Here is a 19,704-nt window from a genome sequence, read left to right as displayed (position 1 = left end):
GGGGTACCGGAACTGAGTCAGTGTGGAGTCTATATACAGGGGGTACCGGTACCGAGTCAGTGTGGAGTCTATATACAGGGGCTACAGGTACTGAGTCAGTGTGGAGTCTATATACAGGGGCTACAGGTACTGAGTCAGTGTGGTGTCTATATACAGGGGGTACCGGTACCGAGTCAGCTATATACAGGGGGTACCGGTACCGAGTCAGTGTGGAGTCTATATACAGGGGGTACCGGTACTGAGTCAGTGTGCGGGGGGTACAGGTCAGTTGCGGTAATTTGCACATGTAGGAAGGGTTGAAGTGACTAAATGCGATGTTAGTTTTGTATTTTGAATAAATGTACACAAATGTCTAAACTTGTTTAGCTTTGTCATTCGTGTGTAAATTGAAGGGGGAAAAAACAATTGAATCATGTTAGAATAAGGCTGTAATGTAACAAAAGGTGGACAAAGTCAAGGGGTCTGAATCCACCATAGCTGGAATGAAAGGAAATACCGCTGACTGAGAAAATGGATTTAATCACTTCTGGACCAAGACAGCAGAAAAACCCATCTGTTAAACAAGGTCGTGGTTAAACCAGTGGAGGAAGTGTTTTAACATGGACATTGATACTGATATTGTAGACAGTCTATTGGGTCTTTAGTTGATTAGTAATAAGAGGTTACAGTAAACTAAAGGTTCATCTTAAACTCAAATCCACAGGAGGATTTATACACCATCATCAAGTCTCATAACAGATCAGCTGCTGGTCATCCTGAAATAACCGCCGTCTCCAGTTCTCTAGTCTATAAACGGTCAGGCTGATACGAGTCAGTCTGGTCCTGGTAGATACGACGACAACTAAAAGTCCTAATATAATACAGTTTCTCCCCAACCAGTTTAATCTCCCTCTTCCTCCTTGACCTTTTTCTTCTTTTTCTTCTTCTTTGACGACTGTAAATCACAAGAAATAACAAATTAGTATGTTGGTTCAGGCAGAACAGCTTAGATGAGCTGGAATATATATATTCTGGAGGCATGTCCCCATCAGCTACGTACTTCCTCTGTGGGAGAGACTGTCGCCTCCTCTTCCTCTTCCTTTACGTCCATCGCCTCCTCTTCGGCTTTCTTAGACTTCTTTTTCTTCTTCTTGGGAGTTTCTTCTGCTGCCGTTGACGCCTCTGGTTCTGGAATAAAACAGAAAGCACCGTGAGACAATAGCACTTAACAGACGGCTGAGAACCGGCCTCATGATATGGATTGTTATGATATAACAGGATGGGTGGTTCATTACGGGTTGTGTTATATAACAGGATGGGTGGTACATTACGGGTTGTGTTATATAACGGGATGGGTGGTAAATTACGGGTTGTGTTATATAACAGGATGGGTGGTACATTACGGGTTGTGTTATATAACAGGATGGGTGGTACATTACGGGTTGTGTTATATAACAGGATGGGTGGTACATTACGGGTTGTGTTATATAACAGGATGGGTGGTACATTACGGGTTGTGTTATATAACAGGATGGGTGGTACATTACGGGTTGTGTTATATAACAGGATGGGTGGTACATTACGGGTTGTGTTATATAACAGGATGGGTGGTACATTACGGGTTGTGTTATATAACAGGATGGGTGGTACATTACGGGTTGTGTTATATAACAGGATGGGTGGTACATTACGGGTTGTGTTATGGGTTGTGTTATATAACAGGATGGATGGTGTATTATGGGTTGTGTTATATAACAGGATGGATGGTACATTACAGGTTGTGTTATATAACAGGATGGGTGGTACATTACGGGTTGTGTTATATAACAGGATGGGTGGTACATTACGGGTTGTGTTATATAACAGGATGGGTGGTACATTACGGGTTGTGTTATATAACAGGATGGGTGGTACATTACGGGTTGTGTTATATAACAGGAGGATGGGTGGTAATTACGGGTTGTGTTATATAACAGGATGGGTGGTACATTACGGGTTGTGTTATATAACAGGATGGGTGGTACATTACGGGTTGTGTTATATAACAGGATGGGTGGTACATTATGGGTTGTGTTATATAACAGGATGGGTGGTGTATTACGGGTTGTGTTATATAACAGGATGGGTGGTGATTACGGGTTGTGTTATATAACAGGATGGGTGGTACATTACGGGTTGTGTTATATAACAGGATGGGTGGTACATTACGGGTTGTGTTATATAACAGGATGGGTGGTACATTACGGGTTGTGTTATATAACAGGATGGGTGGTACATTACGGGTTGTTATATAACAGGATGGGTGGTACATTACGGGTTGTGTTATGGGTTGTGTTATATAACAGGATGGATGGTGTATTATGGGTTCTGTTATATAACAGGATGGGTGGTACATTACGGGTTGTGTTATGGGATGTGTTATATAACAGGATGGGTGGTGTATTATGGGTTGTGTTATATAACAGGATTATGGCTCAGAGTTACTCAACTGACCTTCCACAGGTTCTTTCTTGGATTTCTTGGTTTTGACTGTCACCGGTGTGGCCACCTCTTCCTCCTCCACCTCCTCAAACTTCCTCTTCTTGGAAACAGAGGGGAGGGTGGAGTCTCCGGAGGGGTCATACACCTTCACGTCACTATGGAGACATGACAGAACGTTAGTTAACAGCACAGTTGGTAAATAGCCGACGGTCGATTGATTGGTTTAAAGGCTGTTGGTCGACCAAGATGTTCTAGTCAAGCAGTAGCAAGTAAACGTATGGCACACGAGACGCCACCTTTCTGATTCGCGACCATCTCAGTGAATTGTTTGCGTTTGATTGTTAGTGTATATCAATTCCCCATTACATATATCACCAGTACTACATTTACCCTTCATTCCTATCATTTACAATCTACAAAGCTTGTTTGGTTGGTAATTTCAGTTAATGCATTCAATATATTGGTCTTTCAGCATTCTCATGTTGGAGTGGACACATTGTTTGCAGAGTGCACAACCTATGCTACACTTGTGAGAGAAACTGTTTCTAGCATTCCATTTCTCAGTTAATTTTGTCCTTATTTTGTTTGGAAGCGCTCCTGTCAATGTTGAGTAAGAACGCAAACGCATAGAAGTAGAGCTATATGCTGCCTAGCCTGAGCGCGAATGTAGGCTTATAAATGTGCCCATCTGATAGTATTTCTGATGGGCTTAACACACCACTACTAATGACCTGTGGAGCTTCTCAAAGTAATGCTTTGTCACCTCAAAACATACCGTTTTACCATCCATTGAGAATTACAAAAGTTCCTCAATGTATTTGAAAAATATTCCCAGCTCTCTCCTTTTTGATGACCACTCATGTCATGCTCGGATCCAATGGAAACGTCATAAAATAGGGCTACCCGATTACTTCCCATCTCTTGATCAAATAGCCTTCAGCTGTCTGTCCCGAGCTCACTGGCGGGGAAACAGGGCCCAGAATATTTTATAAAATATTTATTTTATACCTGCAAGCCACAAAGTTTTATTAGTTTGCTTTAGGCCATTTTTACACATTTGCAATGGAAGTTACTTTTTAGGTTTGTATCACTTTCACTTAAATATCATTTTGATTAACCACATGAATGATTGAAAATACATTTTATTTAACCAAAAAGGTGCAGCCATTCTAACCACGACAGAGAGGACAAACTCTCCAACAGAAAGAAAAGTTTCAACAGAGACACCGACGAAACACTGAGCGTAAATATATATATTGACTGAAATTGTTCCCGAATGAGTGAGCGTTCATATGCGAAGGATTAGGCATTTCAATTGTTATATTTATCACTGTCTAACGAGCCGCCATTACAGCACATCTTCCTTTCTTTGTAAATATACTGCTCAAAAAAATAACGGGAACACCATAATAACATCCTAGATCTGAATGAATGAAATATTCTTATTAAATACTTTTTTCTTTACATAGTTGAATGTGCTGACAAATCACACAAATTATCAATGGAAATCAAATTTATCAAACCATGAAGGTCTGGATTTGGAGTCACACTCAAAATGAAAGTGGAAAAGCACTTAACCCACTAGGGCACATACCCCGAATCATTTCTTTGTAAATATATCTATTTTGTTTGTGTGACGCATTTCTGTGAATTACTTAGTAAATAAATTATTTTAAGACAATTGATGTATGGATGACTCAGTGAAGACTGGGTTCGTGCAGATAACCGTTTGGAATGAGACTAATGTGAGGTAAATTATTCATTAATCAGAAGACTGTGATCAGATATTATATTTCTGAAAGTTATATTAGGAAAATTGTAACTTTATAATCTGAATATTTTCCTAGGTTCCCTGACTTTCTAGTTAATTACAGTTCCATGATTAATCAGTTTAAATCACATAATAAGAGAGTTATTTGATTATTAAGTCAGTTTTAATTATGCCAAAGACACGACCAAGACTTGTTGTCGGCGACAGGCGGTTCGTTACCAGAGAGACGCGACAGGCGGTTCGTTACCAGAGAGACGCGACAGGCGGTTCGTTACCAGAGAGACGCGACAGGCGGTTCGTTACCAGAGAGACGCGACAGGCGGTTCGTTACCAGAGAGACGCGACAGGCGGTTCGTTACCAGAGAGACGCGACAGGCGGTTCGTTACCAGAGAGACGCGACAGGCGGTTCGTTACCAGAGAGACGCGACAGGCGGTTCGTTACCAGAGAGACGCGACAGGCGGTTCGTTACCAGAGAGACGCGACAGGCGGTTCGTTACCAGAGAGACGCGACAGAAGGTTAGTTACCCAATACAGTAGTCTCCAGGTGTAACTCACCTCTTGTCAAATCAAATTTTATTTGTCACATACACATGGTTAGCAGATGTTAATGCGAGTGTAGCGAAATGCTTGTGCTTCCAGTTCCGACAATGCAGTAATAACCAAAAAGTAATCTAACTAACAATTCCAAAACTAATATCTTATACACAGTGTAAGGGGATAAAGAATATGTACATAAAGATATGAATGAGTGATGGTGCAGAGCAGCATAGGCAAGATACAGCAGATGGTATCAAGTACAGTATATACATATGAGATGAGTATGTAAACAAAGTGGCATAGTTAAAGTGGCTAGTGATACATGTATTACATAAGGATACAGTAGATGATAGAGTACAGTATATACGTATACATATGAGATGAATAATGGAGGGTATGTAAACATTATATTAGGTAGCATTGTTTAAAGTGGCTAGTGATATATTTTACATCCTTTCCCATCAATTCCCATTATTGGAGTGGCTGGAGTTAGTCAGTGTGTGAGCAGCAGCCACTCAATGTTAGTGGTGGCTGTTTAACAGTCTGATGGCCTTGAGATAGAAGCTGTTTTTCAGTCTCTCGGTCCCAGCTTTGATGCACCTGTACTGACCTCGCCTTCTGGATGTAAGGGAATTCCCCCCTGAAATGGACAAAAATGAATGGGAAACCATTGGCATAGTACAAACCATGTACACGATGGACAATACCACCCAAATCGGCATTGATTCATGCAAAATGTTTTGCAAATGCCATATGGCAATTGCCAGTTGTAACACTTCAAAAATCCAACAGGTGGCGTGTGCGCTCCACCGTGGTTTTTCATATAGGGAATGGACCCCAAGTCAACATCCAAAAGCCAAATTTTGAAAAAATGAATTTGTCAAAAACTTATCACCCCTTAAAAAAGTGCTTTCTGGACCATTTTTCGAAATTCTTTCGCTTTTTTTTGTCAATTACACACGTGTAAGAACTGTATGAATTTACTTTTGTCCAATTTTATTATCATAATTTAAAAAAAAAAAAATTTACTTGCGCATTATTGCATGTGTTTTCTCCATTTGCAATATGGATTGCGTCCTACCTGACAGCTTGGATTGCGTCCTACCTGACAGGTCGCTCCTACCAGGTGGCGTGGCGAGAATCTGTCTCCTCGCCACGCGCTCTCACCACTGGTGTCCCCCAGGGCTCTGTTCTAGGCCCTCTCCTATTCTCGCTATACACCAAGTCACTTGGCTCTGTCATAACCTCACATGGTCTCTCCTATCATTGCTATGCAGACGACACACAATTAATCTTCTCCTTTCCCCCTTCTGATGACCAGGTGGCGAATCGCATCTCTGCATGTCTGGCAGACATATCAGTGTGGATGACGGATCACCACCTCAAGCTGAACCTCGGCAAGACGGAGCTGCTCTTCCTCCCGGGGAAGGACTGCCCGTTCCATGATCTCGCCATCACGGTTGACAACTCTATTGTGTCCTCCTCCCAGAGCGCTAAGAACCTTGGCGTGATCCTGGACAACACCCTGTCGTTCTCAACCAACATCATGGCGGTGGCCCGTTCCTGTAGGTTCATGCTCTACAACACCCGCAGAGTACGACCCTGCCTCACACAGGAAGCGGCGCAGGTCCTAATCCAGGCACTTGTCATCTCCCGTCTGGATTTCTGCAACTCGCTGTTGGCTGGGCTCCCTGCCTGTGCCATTAAACCCCTACAACTCATCCAGAACGCCGCAGCCCGTCTGGTGTTCAACCTTCCCAAGTTCTCTCACGTCACCCCGCTCCTCCGCTCTCTCCACTGGCTTCCAGTTGAAGCTCGCATCCGCTACAAGACCATGGTGCTTGCCTACGGAGCTGTGAGGGGAACGGCACCGCAGTACCTCCAGGCTCTGATCAGGCCCTACACCCAAGCAAGGGCACTGCGTTCATCCACCTCTGGCCTGCTCGCCTCCCTACCATTGAGGAAGTACAGTTCCCGCTCAGCCCAGTCAAAACTGTTCGCTGCTCTGGCCCCCAATGGTGGAACAAACTCCCTCACGACGCCAGGACAGCGGAGTCAATCACCACCTTCCGGAGACACCTGAAACCCCACCTCTTCAAGGAATACCTAGGATAGGATAAGTAATCCTTCTCACCACCCCCCTTAATGATTTAGATGCACTATTGTAAAGTGGCTGTTCCACTGGATGTCAGAAGGTGAATTCACCAATTTGTAAGTCGCTCTGGATAAGAGCATCTGCTAAATGACTTAAATGTAATGATTTCATAGGAAGTCAAAAGTCAAAAATAGCTCAATTTTATAAAAAACTTCACACACCCTTAAAAAGTGGCATATGTTTTGTGGGAGCCAAATGTCATAAGAAATTTGACATGCTCAAAAATCCTGCAGAAATGCAAAATTGACTGGCCTAATGAACTCGGGATGGCCGGGCAGTGATTGTTGTTCCTTTCCATCACTCGTGGTGTTGATTTCATCATGTCCATTTGTTGATGTTCTCTCACACTTGCAAAGTCACTGTGCATTTGCAATATGGTTAACTGGGCATTCACCATCACGAATTTGTCATGCTATAAAAATCGTGCAGGAATGCCAAATTGACTGGCCCGATGAACTCGGGATGGCTGGGCAGTGATTCTGGTACCTCTCCATTGCTCGTTAGGGTTGATTTCAGAATGTCACTTTTGGTGATGGTACCTCACCGTTTAAACATATTGCAAATGGACAAGAGTCACCAGCAAGTCACCGTCCATCAGTCAATTTGATATCATTCTGACACCAAACTGATACAAACTGACACCAAACCCACTTTTCCCAACTCGTTTAGGAGCCAAGTATCACATACTTCAGAGCTGGCCCAAAATTCACATCGCCTTCGGTTCAAACCATAAAAAAAACATAAAACACGTAGTTACGTTCTAGCTGCGGGTCCATTTCTTGTGTTATGTGTAGGCCTAGCTGAGGCGACCCCGAATCCCAAGTTTCGGCTCGATAGGTCATTTGCTGAAAATCCACTTTTTTCAATTACTTGCTACGGGGTCCTTGAATGAGCTATCGGACAGAAACGTTGGGTTCTGTCTCTATGGGCCGAGACGGTCACAATGCACCTAGTCTCGTGTCTCTGGGACATTTCTAAATGTCGCCATTTTCGTAATGGTCAAAATGAATTGAAGTCATTGCAAATGTACGAGGCTGTTTCTCGGTCCGAGAACCTTCTAGAGCGCCGTAACTCACCACGCACTATCGACCTGAGGTCTAGAACAGGATTCTAAAGTTTCGGAACTCTAGGTCTGACGGTTCTTTAAAAGTTCCAACAAGGTTAACTAATGCAGGGAGTGTATGTCTCTACGCACCCCAATGGGTCCCTACTTCCAAGCTGTGTGTGTGTGTGATTTAGTTTTCCTTTGAAATTTTAAGGGAAAAATGACTGATTTACAGTTCACGGGGGTTGCCTAATCACATATGAAGTTTTGGAAAGATCTGATTTTTTTAACCCCTCGAAACAGCCCATGAGACACCAATTATGGCACTTCCGGTTGGCACAGGAAGCTATAACGCAACACACATCCTCATTGGGGTATTCTATTACAAAATCCTGAGTTTTAAGTCTTTACCATAAAAACTGACTGATTTACACAGGGTTGAATGCACTATGTCTATCAAACTGCAGGCAGGGTATGGGTATACACTTTTAGGGCGATTTTAACCTCTTGATGCTATGGGGGGCGCTATTTCATTTTTGGATGAAAAACGTTCCCGTTTTAAACAAGATATTTTGTCACAAAAAGATGCTCGACTATGCATATAATTGATAGCTTTCGAAAGAAAACACTGACGTGTCCAGAACTACCAAGATATTTTCTGTGCGTGCCCTAGAACGTGAGCTTCAGGCAAAACCAAGATGAGACGGCATCCAGGAAATGAGCAGGATTTTTGAGGCTCTGTTAACCATTGTCTCCTTATATGGCTGTGAATGCGAGAGGAGTGAGTCAACCCTTTCTGTCGTTTCCCCAAGGTGTCTGCAGCATTGTGACGTATTTGTAGGCAGATCATTGGAAGATTGACCATAAGAGACCACATTTACCAGGTGTCCGCCCGGTGTCCTGCGCCGAAATTGGTGCGCAAAAGTCAGCTGCCAGTATTTTTCCATGGGATTCAGAGAGGAAAGCAAGCTTCCACGAACGATATATCAATGAAGAGATATGTGAAAAAACACCTTGAGGATTGATTCCAAACAACGTTTGCCATGTTTCGGTAGATATTATGTAGTTAATTCGGAAAAAGTTTGACGTTGTAGGTGACTGAATTTTCGGTTCGTTTCGGTAGCCAGACGCAATGTAGAAAACGGAACGATTTCTCCTACACACAGACGCTTTCAGGAAAAACTGCGCATTTGGTATGTAACTGAGAGTCTCCTCATTGAAAACGTCAGAAGCTCTTCAAAGGTAAATGATTTTATTTATTTGGTTATCTGGTTTTTGTGAAAATGTTGCGTGCTAAATGCTACTCAAAATGCAAAGCTAGCTTTGCATACTCTTACACAAATTAGTCAATTTCTATGGTTCAAAAGCATATTTTGAAAATCTGAGATGACAGTGTTGTTAAGAAAAGGCTAAGCTTGAGAGCAGACGCATTATTTTCATTTTATTTGCGATTTTCAGAAATCGTTAACGTTGCGTTATGCTAATGAGCCTGAGGCTTTAGTCACGATCCCAGATCCGGGATGGGGAGTTCCAAGAGGTTAAGGTATGATAGCGAGGTGAACAGGCAGTGGCTCGGGTGGGTGTTGTCCTTGATGATCTTTATGGGTGTCCTGGAGGGCAGGTAGTTTGCCCCCGGTGATACGTTGTGCAGACCTCACTATCCTCTGGAGAGCCTTACGGTTGTGGGCAGAGCAGTTGCCGTTCCAGGCCGTGATATAGCCCGCCAGGATGCTCTCGATTGAGCATCTGTAGAAGTTTGTGAGTGCTTTTGGTGACAAGCCGAATTTCTTCAGCCTCCTGAGGTTGGAGAGGCGCTGCTGCGCCTTCTTCACGATGCTGTCTGTGTGAGTGGACCGATTCAGTTTGTCTGTGATGTGTATGCCGAGGAACTTAAAACTTGCTACCCTCTCCACTACTGTTCCAGCGATGTGGATAGGGGGATGTTCCCTCTGATGTTTTACTGACGCTTAGCTTGTTTGATAGCCTTGCGGAGGGAATAGCTGCACTGTTTGTATTCGGTCATGTTTCCAGTCACCTTGCCCTGATTAAAAGCAGTGGTTTGCGCTTTCAGTTTCACGCGATTGCTGCCATCAATCCACGGTTTCTGGTTTGGGAATGTTTTAATCGTTGCTATGGGAACGACATCTTCAACGCACGTTCTAATGAACTCGCACACCGAATCAGCGTGTTGGTATTTGTCAGACTTGGCCATGGCTTTGCCTGTTCCACTGATTCTTCTGATCTGAAGGGATAAACCAGGGTCAGCACAATAGTAGGGGACCACAGTATGGGACTAGCAGAGTAGGGGACCACAGTATGGGACTAGCAGAGTAGGGGACCACAGTATGGGACTAGCAGAATAGGGGACCACAGTATGGGACTGGCAGAGTAGGGGACCACAGTAGGGGACTAGCAGGATTTCACTGTTTAACTTCACTCAGGTAGGGGGCAACATTCGGGAAGTTTGGATGCAAAGCGTGCCCAAACTAAACTGCCTGCTACTCAGTCCCAGAAGCTAGGATATGCATAGAAAACAAAGCTGTCCAAATAATGTCTGAGTAAAGCAGACCTGATTTAGCAGGCGAAAACCTGAGAAAAATCCATCCAGGAAGTAGATTTTTGTTTGTTTGTTCTAGTTCTCTATACAATGCCATTACAGTATCCGTTGACTTATGACTCAGTTGCTATGCAGTTCCTATGCCTTCCACGAGACGTCAGCAGTATTTAGAAATGGTTTCAGGCTTGTATTCTGAAAAATGCGGGAGTAAGAGCAGTCTGAATGACTGGACCCTACAGTGTCGGAGCTTTTTCATGCTCAATCCCGAGAGTGCCTTTCTTGTTTACCTTTTATATAGACAACTTTATTGTCCGGTTGAAATATTATCGATTATTTAGGCTAAAAACAACCTGAGGGTTTGGATATTTTGTCTGCCTGTTGTAACTGTTTGAGCCTGTGGATTACTGAAGAAAACAAAACGGAGGTTTTTGGATATAGAAAATATCGAACAAAAGGAACATTTATTGAATAAATGAAATTCTTAGTGAAACCATATGAAGATCATATGAAGAGACATTCTACTTCTAGTGATGGCTGGAACAAAAGCCTCACCTTGCCCTTGGCCGAGGTCTGTCCCAACAGAGAGGCGTGGTAGATGAGACCATATTTGGGCGTGTCTCTGCACATCTTCAGGGCTCTGAACAAGGCCTTCTCTGCTCCCAGGATCTGGACTATGGAGGCCGGGTGCCTGGCCAGGTTCAACAGGGACCCTGTCAGAGAGAACCAGAGCATTTAGGAGCAGTTGGGACGGTTCCAGCTGCCTACTACAGGTGTCCAGGTAAAAGGTTTTAATTCAAGCTCAGATGAGGTAGTGACAGAAAAGCATCAGGTTTCAGGATTGTGACATATAGTCATCATAATCACTGCTTGTTTGTGTTGTGAATGATTCCTGCTGTGTGATTGGCCGTTAGATCATGACTCACCAGCGTGTGAGATGAGCCGTGCCCCGACCAGTTCCCCCACCATGACAGTCAGGTTGGGAGCGATAGCCATCATCCTGTTCTTCAGATAGTCGTACAGTTGGGTGCGGTACTCTGTAATCTCTATCACCTGGTCACACAGGTGCATGATGTTGCCGATGTCCTCCTCTGACACCTCGGTTCCCATGGAGATCTCTGCAGCCAGTTTGACCTCTGCCTCCACCTCCTCGGGCAGATGCTCAGACAGGTCGGTGGTTGCCACGTTGGTACGAGCGCCTATCTTCCGGACACTCTTGCAGTAGGCCAGGTTGTCAGTGATGATCTTCCCCACCTCAGGGAAGTGCCAGCCGTACCACTCCCTACAGCGCATGATGTAGTTGTTGAGCTCCTTGTCCAGGTCATCCAGCAGAGCTGCACAGACCACAATACCAGTTACCCCCGCTACAGACCACAATACCAGCTACACAATACCAGTTACCCCCGCTACAGACCACAATACCAGTTACCCCCGCTACAGACCACAATACCAGTTACCCCCGCTACAGACCACAATACCAGCTACCCCCGCTACAGACCACAATACCAGCTACCCCCGCTACAGACCACAATACCAGTTACACCCGCTACAGACCACAATACCAGTTACACCCGCTACAGACCACAATACCAGTTACACCCGCTACAGACCACAATACCAGTTACACCCGCTAGACCACAATACCAGTTACCCCAGCTACAGACCACAATACCAGTTACACCCGCTACAGACCACAATACCAGCTACACAATACCAGTTACACCCGCTACAGACCACAATACCAGTTACACCCGCTACAGACCACAATACCAGCTACCCCCACTACAGACCACAATACCAGTTAGCCCCGCTACAGACCACAATACCAGTTACACAATACCAGTTACACCCGCTACAGACCACAATACCAGCTACCCCCGCTACAGACCACAATACCAGCTACCCCCGCTACAGACCACAATACCAGTTACACCCGCTACAGACCACAATACCAGTTACACCCGCTACAGACCACAATACCAGTTACACCCGCTACAGACCACAATACCAGTTACACCCGCTACAGACCACAATACCAGTTACACCCGCTACAGACCACAATACCAGTTACACCCGCTACAGACCACAATACCAGTTACACCCGCTACAGACCACAATACCAGTTACACCCGCTACAGACCACAATACCAGTTACACCCGCTACAGACCACAATACCAGTTACACCCGCTACAGACCACAATACCAGTTACACCCGCTACAGACCACAATACCAGTTACACCCGCTACAGACCACAATACCAGTTACACCCGCTACAGACCACAATACCAGTTACACCCGATACAGACCACAATACCAGTTACACCCGATACAGACCACAATACCAGTTACACCTGATACAGACCATAATACTAGTAACCCCTGCTACAGACCATAATACTAGTTACACCTGCTACAGACCACAATACCAGTTACACCTGCTACAGACCACAATACTAGTTACACCTGCTACAGAGCATAATACTAGTTACCCATGTTACTGAGATACAGACCATAATACTAGTTACACCTGCTACAGACCATAATACTAGTTACACCTGCTGCAGACCATAATACTAGTTACACCTGCTGCAGACCATAATACTAGTTACCCATGTTACTGAGCTACAGACCATAATACTAGTTACACCTGCTGCAGACCATAATACTAGTTACACATGCTAGACCACAATACTAGTTACCCATGTTACTGAGATACAGACCATAATACTAGTTACCCATGTTACTGAGCTACAGACCATAATACCAGTTACACCTGCTGCAGACCACAATACCAGTTACACCAGCCGCAGACCACAATACTAGTTACACCTGCCACAGACCACAATACTAGTTACACCTGCCACAGACCACAACACTAGTTACACCTGCCACAGACCACAACGCTAGTTACACCTGCCACAGACCACAACGCTAGTTACACCTGCCACAGACCACAACGCTAGTTACACCTGCCACAGACCACAACGCTAGTTACACCTGCCACAGACCACAACGCTAGTTACACCTGCCACAGACCACAACGCTAGTTACACCTGCCACAGACCACAACGCTAGTTACACCTGCCACAGACCACAACGCTAGTTACACCTGCCACAGACCACAACGCTAGTTACACCTGCCACAGACCACAACGCTAGTTACACCTGCCACAGACCACAACGCTAGTTACACCTGCCACAGACCACAACGCTAGTTACACCTGCCACAGACCACAACGCTAGTTACACCTGCCACAGACCACAACGCTAGTTACACCTGCCACAGACCACAACGCTAGTTACACCTGCCACAGACCACAACGCTAGTTACACCTGCCACAGACCACAACGCTAGTTACACCTGCCACAGACCACAACGCTAGTTACACCTGCCACAGACCACAACGCTAGTTACACCTGCCACAGACCACAACGCTAGTTACACCTGCCACAGACCACAACGCTAGTTACACCTGCCACAGACCACAACGCTAGTTACACCTGCCACAGACCACAACGCTAGTTACACCTGCCACAGACCACAACGCTAGTTACACCTGCCACAGACCACAACGCTAGTTACACCTGCCACAGACCACAACGCTAGTTACACCTGCCACAGACCACAACGCTAGTTACACCTGCCACAGACCACAACGCTAGTTACACCTGCCACAGACCACAACGCTAGTTACACCTGCCACAGACCACAACGCTAGTTACACCTGCCACAGACCACAACGCTAGTTACACCTGCCACAGACCACAACGCTAGTTACACCTGCCACAGACCACAACGCTAGTTACACCTGCCAGAGACCACAACACCAGTTACACCTGCCACAGACCACAATACCAGTTACACCTGCCACAGACCACAATACCAGTTACACCTGCCACAGACCACAATACCAGTCACACCTGTCTACAGATAATCAAGTGTTGTGTTTAATTTGTCTGTATAAAAGTAGGGCCCATTGATCAGTCATCTTAAAAACTGCACTAATGTGCCTACAGTCTATAGCAGAATGTGTAGAATTGTAGAAAATGAACGCTAAAAGTTCAATTCTCTGTCACATGAGGGGGCCGCTAAAATGTTTTGCTTGCAAGGTGGGGGGGGGGGGGGTTAATGATGTGAGATGTGTTGCGGCCTCTCGTGAGGTTTTTGTGGCCCCCACCCCCCCATCAAAGATGCCCACCACTGGTCTGAGAGGAGGTACTTACAGATAGCTTGAACGATCATGGTGTTAGGGGCGGCAGAGTAGCCTAGTGGTTAGAGCGTTGGACTAGTAACCGACTAGTAACCGGAAGGCTGCGAGTTCAAACCCCCGAGCTGACAAGCTACAAATCTATCGTTCTGCCCCTGAACAGGCAGTTAACCCACTGTTCCCAGGCCGTCATTGAAAATAAGAATGTGTTCTTAACTGACTTGCCTGGTTAAATAAAGGTAAAATAAAATATCCACTTTGTCAGGGCTGAACTTCAGCTTGTAGCGGGACAAACTGAGGAAACAGAAACGGGTCAGGATCTGCCATAGCAGCCTTTCAGGTCTTCTATGAATACGACAGAGGGAGGTGCTGCCTCAGGGGTAGTGACGAATGCTGAGGAAATCCACACGAGGTTTCAGACAGCATGATATAATCATCGGCAACACACACACACTACATATTGATGTAAGTATATTATAAAGTGTTTGTAATGTCTTTTGTTATAAGACTAGTTGGCGTCATGTAATGGGATCCTAATAAATCCAAAACGCCAAGCGTTTTCTGTGTTCCAACCTACCTGTGAGCCAGTCCCAGAGACATGGCGCTGATCTCCCGGGGGGCAGCCCAGTGATCAGGGACTCCATCTGTGTCCTGATGGTCTACCACGTTGCGGCCGTTGTTGCTGGGCCGATGTTGCTCCTAAACGTTTCCACTTCACAATAACAGGGGCAACTCTAGGAAGGCAGAAATTTGGCAAAATGACTTGTTGGAATGGTGGCATCCTATGACGGTGCCACATTGGAAGTTACTGAGCTCTTCAGTAAGGCCATTCTATTGCCAATATAAAAATCATGTTTCAGTTCTATTAAACCAGGTAGGCCAGTTGGGAACAAGTTCTAATTTGCAACTGTGACCTGGCCAAGATAAAGCATAGCAATTTGACACATACAGAGTTACACATGGAATAAACAAAACATCAATAGAAAAAGTATACATACAGTGAGTGCAATGAGGTAAGATAGAGGTACGGCAATAAATGGACCATGGTGGCAAAGCAATTACTATACAGTGATTAAACACTGGAATGGTGGTTGTGCAGAAGATTGATGTGCAATTAGAGATACTGGGGTGCAAAGGAGCAAGATAAATAAATACAGTATGGGGATGAGGTAGGTAGATGGGCTGTTTACAGACGGGCTATGTTCAGGTGCAGTGATCTGTGCGCTGCTCTGACGGCCATGTTTGTCTATTGAGATTGCATGGCTGTGTGCTCGACTTTATAAACCTGTCAGCAACGGATGTGGCTAAAATAGCCGAATCCACTAATTTGACAGGGTGTCCACATACACTACATATACAAACGACTGTTATAGTCAACACCATTGCCGCTTTCTAATTTTTCAAGCGAAGGTCTTTTAATTAAGGGAGTATGCAAGCACACTTTTGGTTCACCAAGCATGCAGAAGCCTTGACTCTGACAGCCCTTGTGCACTTTATTTTAATTTTTTATTTCACCTTTATTTAACCAGGTAGGCTAGTTGAGAACAAGTTCTCATTTGCAACTGCGACCTGGCCAAGATAAAGCATAGCAGTGTAAACAGACAACACAGAGTTACACATGGAGTAAACAATTAACAAGTCAATAACACAGTAGAAGAAAAAAAAAAAGTCTCTATACATTGTGTGCAAAAGGCAAGGAGGTAGGCGAATAATTACTATTTTGCAGATTAACACTGGAGTGATAAATGATCAGATGGTCATGTACAGGTAGAGATATTGGTGTGCAAAAGAGCAGAAAAGTAAAAATAAAAACAGTATTAGGGATGATCAGTGAGATACACCTGCTGGAGCGCGTGCTACGGGTGGGTGTTGCCATTGTGACCAATGAACTGAGATAAGGCGGAGCTTTACCTAGCATGGACTTGTAGATGACCTGGAGCTAGTGGGTCTGGCGACGAATATGTAGCGAGGGCCAGCCGACTCGAGCATACAGGTCGCAGTGGTGGGTGGTATAAGGTGCTTTAGTGACAAAACGGATGGCACTGATAAACTGCATCCAGTTTGCTGAGTAGTGTTGGAAGCAATTTTGTAGATGACATCGTCGAAGTCGAGGATCAGTAGGATAGTCAGTTTTACTAGGGTAAGTTTGGCGGCGTGAGTGAAGGAGGCTTTGTTGCGGAATAGAAAGCAGACTCTAGATTTGATTTTCGATTGGAGATGTTTGATATGAGTCTGGAAGGAGAGTTTGCAGTCTAGCCAGACACCTAGGTACTTATAGATGTCCACATATTCAAGGTCGGAACAATCCAGGGTGGTGATGCTAGTCTGGCGTGCGGGTGCAGGCAGCGAACGGTTGAAAAGCATGCATTTGGTTTTACTAGCGTTTAAGAACAGTTGGAGGCCACGGAAGGAGTGTTGCATGGCATTGAAGCTCGTTTTGAGGTTAGATAGCACAGTGTCAAAGGACGGGCCGGAAGTATATAGAATGGTGTCGTCTGCGTAGAGGTGGATCAGGGAATCGCCCGCAGCAAGAGCAACATCATTGACATATACAGAGAAAAGAGTTGGCCCTAGTGACTATAGTGAGCAACAACAGGAGGGGTGAAAGTATTCTGTCTACCTGCCAAGGCCTCTGTTGTGTCCTGGAATTTCTCAAAGTGCTTCAACTTCACCCTGGAAGGAGAAATGGTTGCGACATTTTATTTGACAACTCCAGAAACATGTTCCTTATGCTGATAATGTGTAATACTACTGTTCATGACAACGTATTCCCCTCGAATATAAACACTCCTCTCTCCAGACATGTGGCCAAAACTCACACTTTGTTGGCCTTCTCCGGAGTTTCGAACTCCTTCCATAAACTGTCCACCTCTTGGAGCTTTGACTCATCGAGGACCTGAAACAAAAAAAGGCTTCTATCAAGTACACGGGCATACCATACACTACTTGCATTAACTCAACTTGGTTTACATGTGTTGTCATTAAAACCCGTCAGTAATGTGTGACAAGACAGACAGCACGCGGTCCCTCCAAAGTACCACGCACCAGTTATGCTAACTTGGAAGAGAAGCCTATTTGAAATGTTGGGTAAACATTGGCAACAAATAAATTATTTAGCTTCGAAAATAGAACGGGTTCAAATAGTTGCATTATTACAAAAGTTAAGTCCAAGGTAGCAAAGTCTCTGTATATCCAGCAGATCTAGGTAACTGGCACATGCAACGTGGTTGCTTAACTGCAGCGTGTTGAATGAGAAGGCCTCGTTGCGGTAAAGGTTTGCATGCGAGAAGTACCACGACGACCTAAATATAGAAGCCATGTGTACTATAAACAATATTAAAACAGGTCTTGAAATTGAAATACTTTGTATTAATACAATATCTAGCTACTCCAGGAAAACAACGTATTTAGCTAGCTACACCGCGAACCCGGTTCAATGATTGAAAATGGTCATGCACCCATCTAAAATTATTAGAATTTAGAATATAACTTTAGTAAAATACTCACTTTAAATATTGCATAACCAGCAGCGGTTTCAAATAAAACAAGCATCTCTGAAGCTTTTTCACCAAGTTTAAAACAAACGTATCTCCGAGAAAGCCTTCGCTTGTCGCAGTTCCAACCGGAATGTGTTCCACGCGGTGATCTGTGTGCCTCACCCGGAAGCACGTCCTCTCTCTAACATCGCGAGAAGTGGCAGAGTGAACTTTTTGGAGTCAAACAAATCCGACGAGAACAGTTTGGTCGGGAATAAGATAGGAATTAATCAAATAAAATAAAACGTATATATAAAAGTTTACTCTCACACACCAGTTAGTTGTTTTACAGGGTCAGCTATACTAAGTAGTACGGAGACCCATTTTTGCGTACATTTGTGTTATTTTGATGAATGTATTTGCAATTTTGACGGTGCAATATGTTTTGTGTTTAAAAGACAACTACATTTTCGAAATGCATTTACTGTTTTGCAAAAGTTGTGTGTCTTGTGGACTCTGTTTTGAAAATCGACAACATTGTTCCAAAGAAATGCTTGTATGTGATTGAAACTAATACATGCAGTTGCTTGTGACACAGTCCATGTTACCAGTACAGCACATTTCATAGTTGATTATGTATAATCTTCCACTGTATATATTTCCAATCATAACAAAAAAAATGTTGAACTACTTTTTTACTTAGCTATGTGTGTATATTTTTGATCATGCACTGTTGAAGAAAGTTTGCAAGAATCCCGTGCACGTGACGAAAAATCTTTGATTGGAAGATGAACGCACCCCATGGTAGTCAATAAAACCGTGACCGATTTGACCAGCACTATCGAGCCATCGCTGATATTGACATGAAGTTGCTCAATGTGAAAATACAATATAGACCAACGAAGCAACTCTGTTTCCTCTGTCTGATTTCTCTTTACAATGAAAGGGGGTGCACCGTTCGTGGAGGTACTGCAATACCAGCTCGATGTGTGGAGTTGACGGAGCAAGCCCCTATTCCATCTCCCTATTCCAAAAATCACTTTAATATATGGTCAGATATATGAACAGATTTTTTTTATTTTGGAAAAGTTTTATTGACACATTTCCTTTAAAAACAGCTCATACATTTTTTTACATCATTTATACACATAAAAACGGCAATAAGGCATAAAACACAGCATTTGAAATTTACATTTAAATTTGTTAAAAAGTACATGTTTTTAAAACCAATGAAAACAACCATGAATAAAAGTACTTTCGTTGTAAAAACATCAAATCTGTAAAAGCCATTTAAAATTTGTACTAATGATCTAACAAGGGTCAAACATTTTTAAGACATGAAAAACATGTTAAAAAAGTAACTTTGTTAAAAGGCTGTCTTCGGTCCCTTGTACAGGAGCGGGGTGAGTCCTTATCAAACTCGCCTCATCCTGCTCCTCTGAATAAATTACCGTCCCTTCCTTCGGGGCCCAGGGGGGATCCCTCCCCTAGGCA

The 19,704-nt window shown here is 44.1% G+C and overlaps 1 non-coding gene and 2 pseudogenes across 1 annotated transcript; all 3 read right to left on the bottom strand.

Moving 5' to 3' along the window:
* Nucleotides 1–499: 499 nt before the first annotated feature.
* Nucleotides 500–18,053, bottom strand: LOC135532345 (nucleolar protein 58-like; annotated as a pseudogene).
* LOC135532349 (small nucleolar RNA SNORD11B) lies at nucleotides 11,320–11,399 on the bottom strand. The gene has a single exon (XR_010454337.1). It is a non-coding gene; the product is annotated as a small nucleolar RNA SNORD11B (small nucleolar RNA).
* Nucleotides 18,054–19,154: 1,101 nt separating the features above from the next.
* LOC135532348 (U2 spliceosomal RNA) lies at nucleotides 19,155–19,303 on the bottom strand (annotated as a pseudogene).
* Between the last annotated feature and the right edge of the window lie 401 nt (nucleotides 19,304–19,704).

Source organism: Oncorhynchus masou, unplaced genomic scaffold (assembly GCF_036934945.1).
Source record: "Oncorhynchus masou masou isolate Uvic2021 unplaced genomic scaffold, UVic_Omas_1.1 unplaced_scaffold_1829, whole genome shotgun sequence".
NCBI classification, from domain to species: domain Eukaryota; kingdom Metazoa; phylum Chordata; class Actinopteri; order Salmoniformes; family Salmonidae; genus Oncorhynchus; species Oncorhynchus masou.
This window is presented reverse-complemented; position numbering and strand designations above follow the sequence as displayed.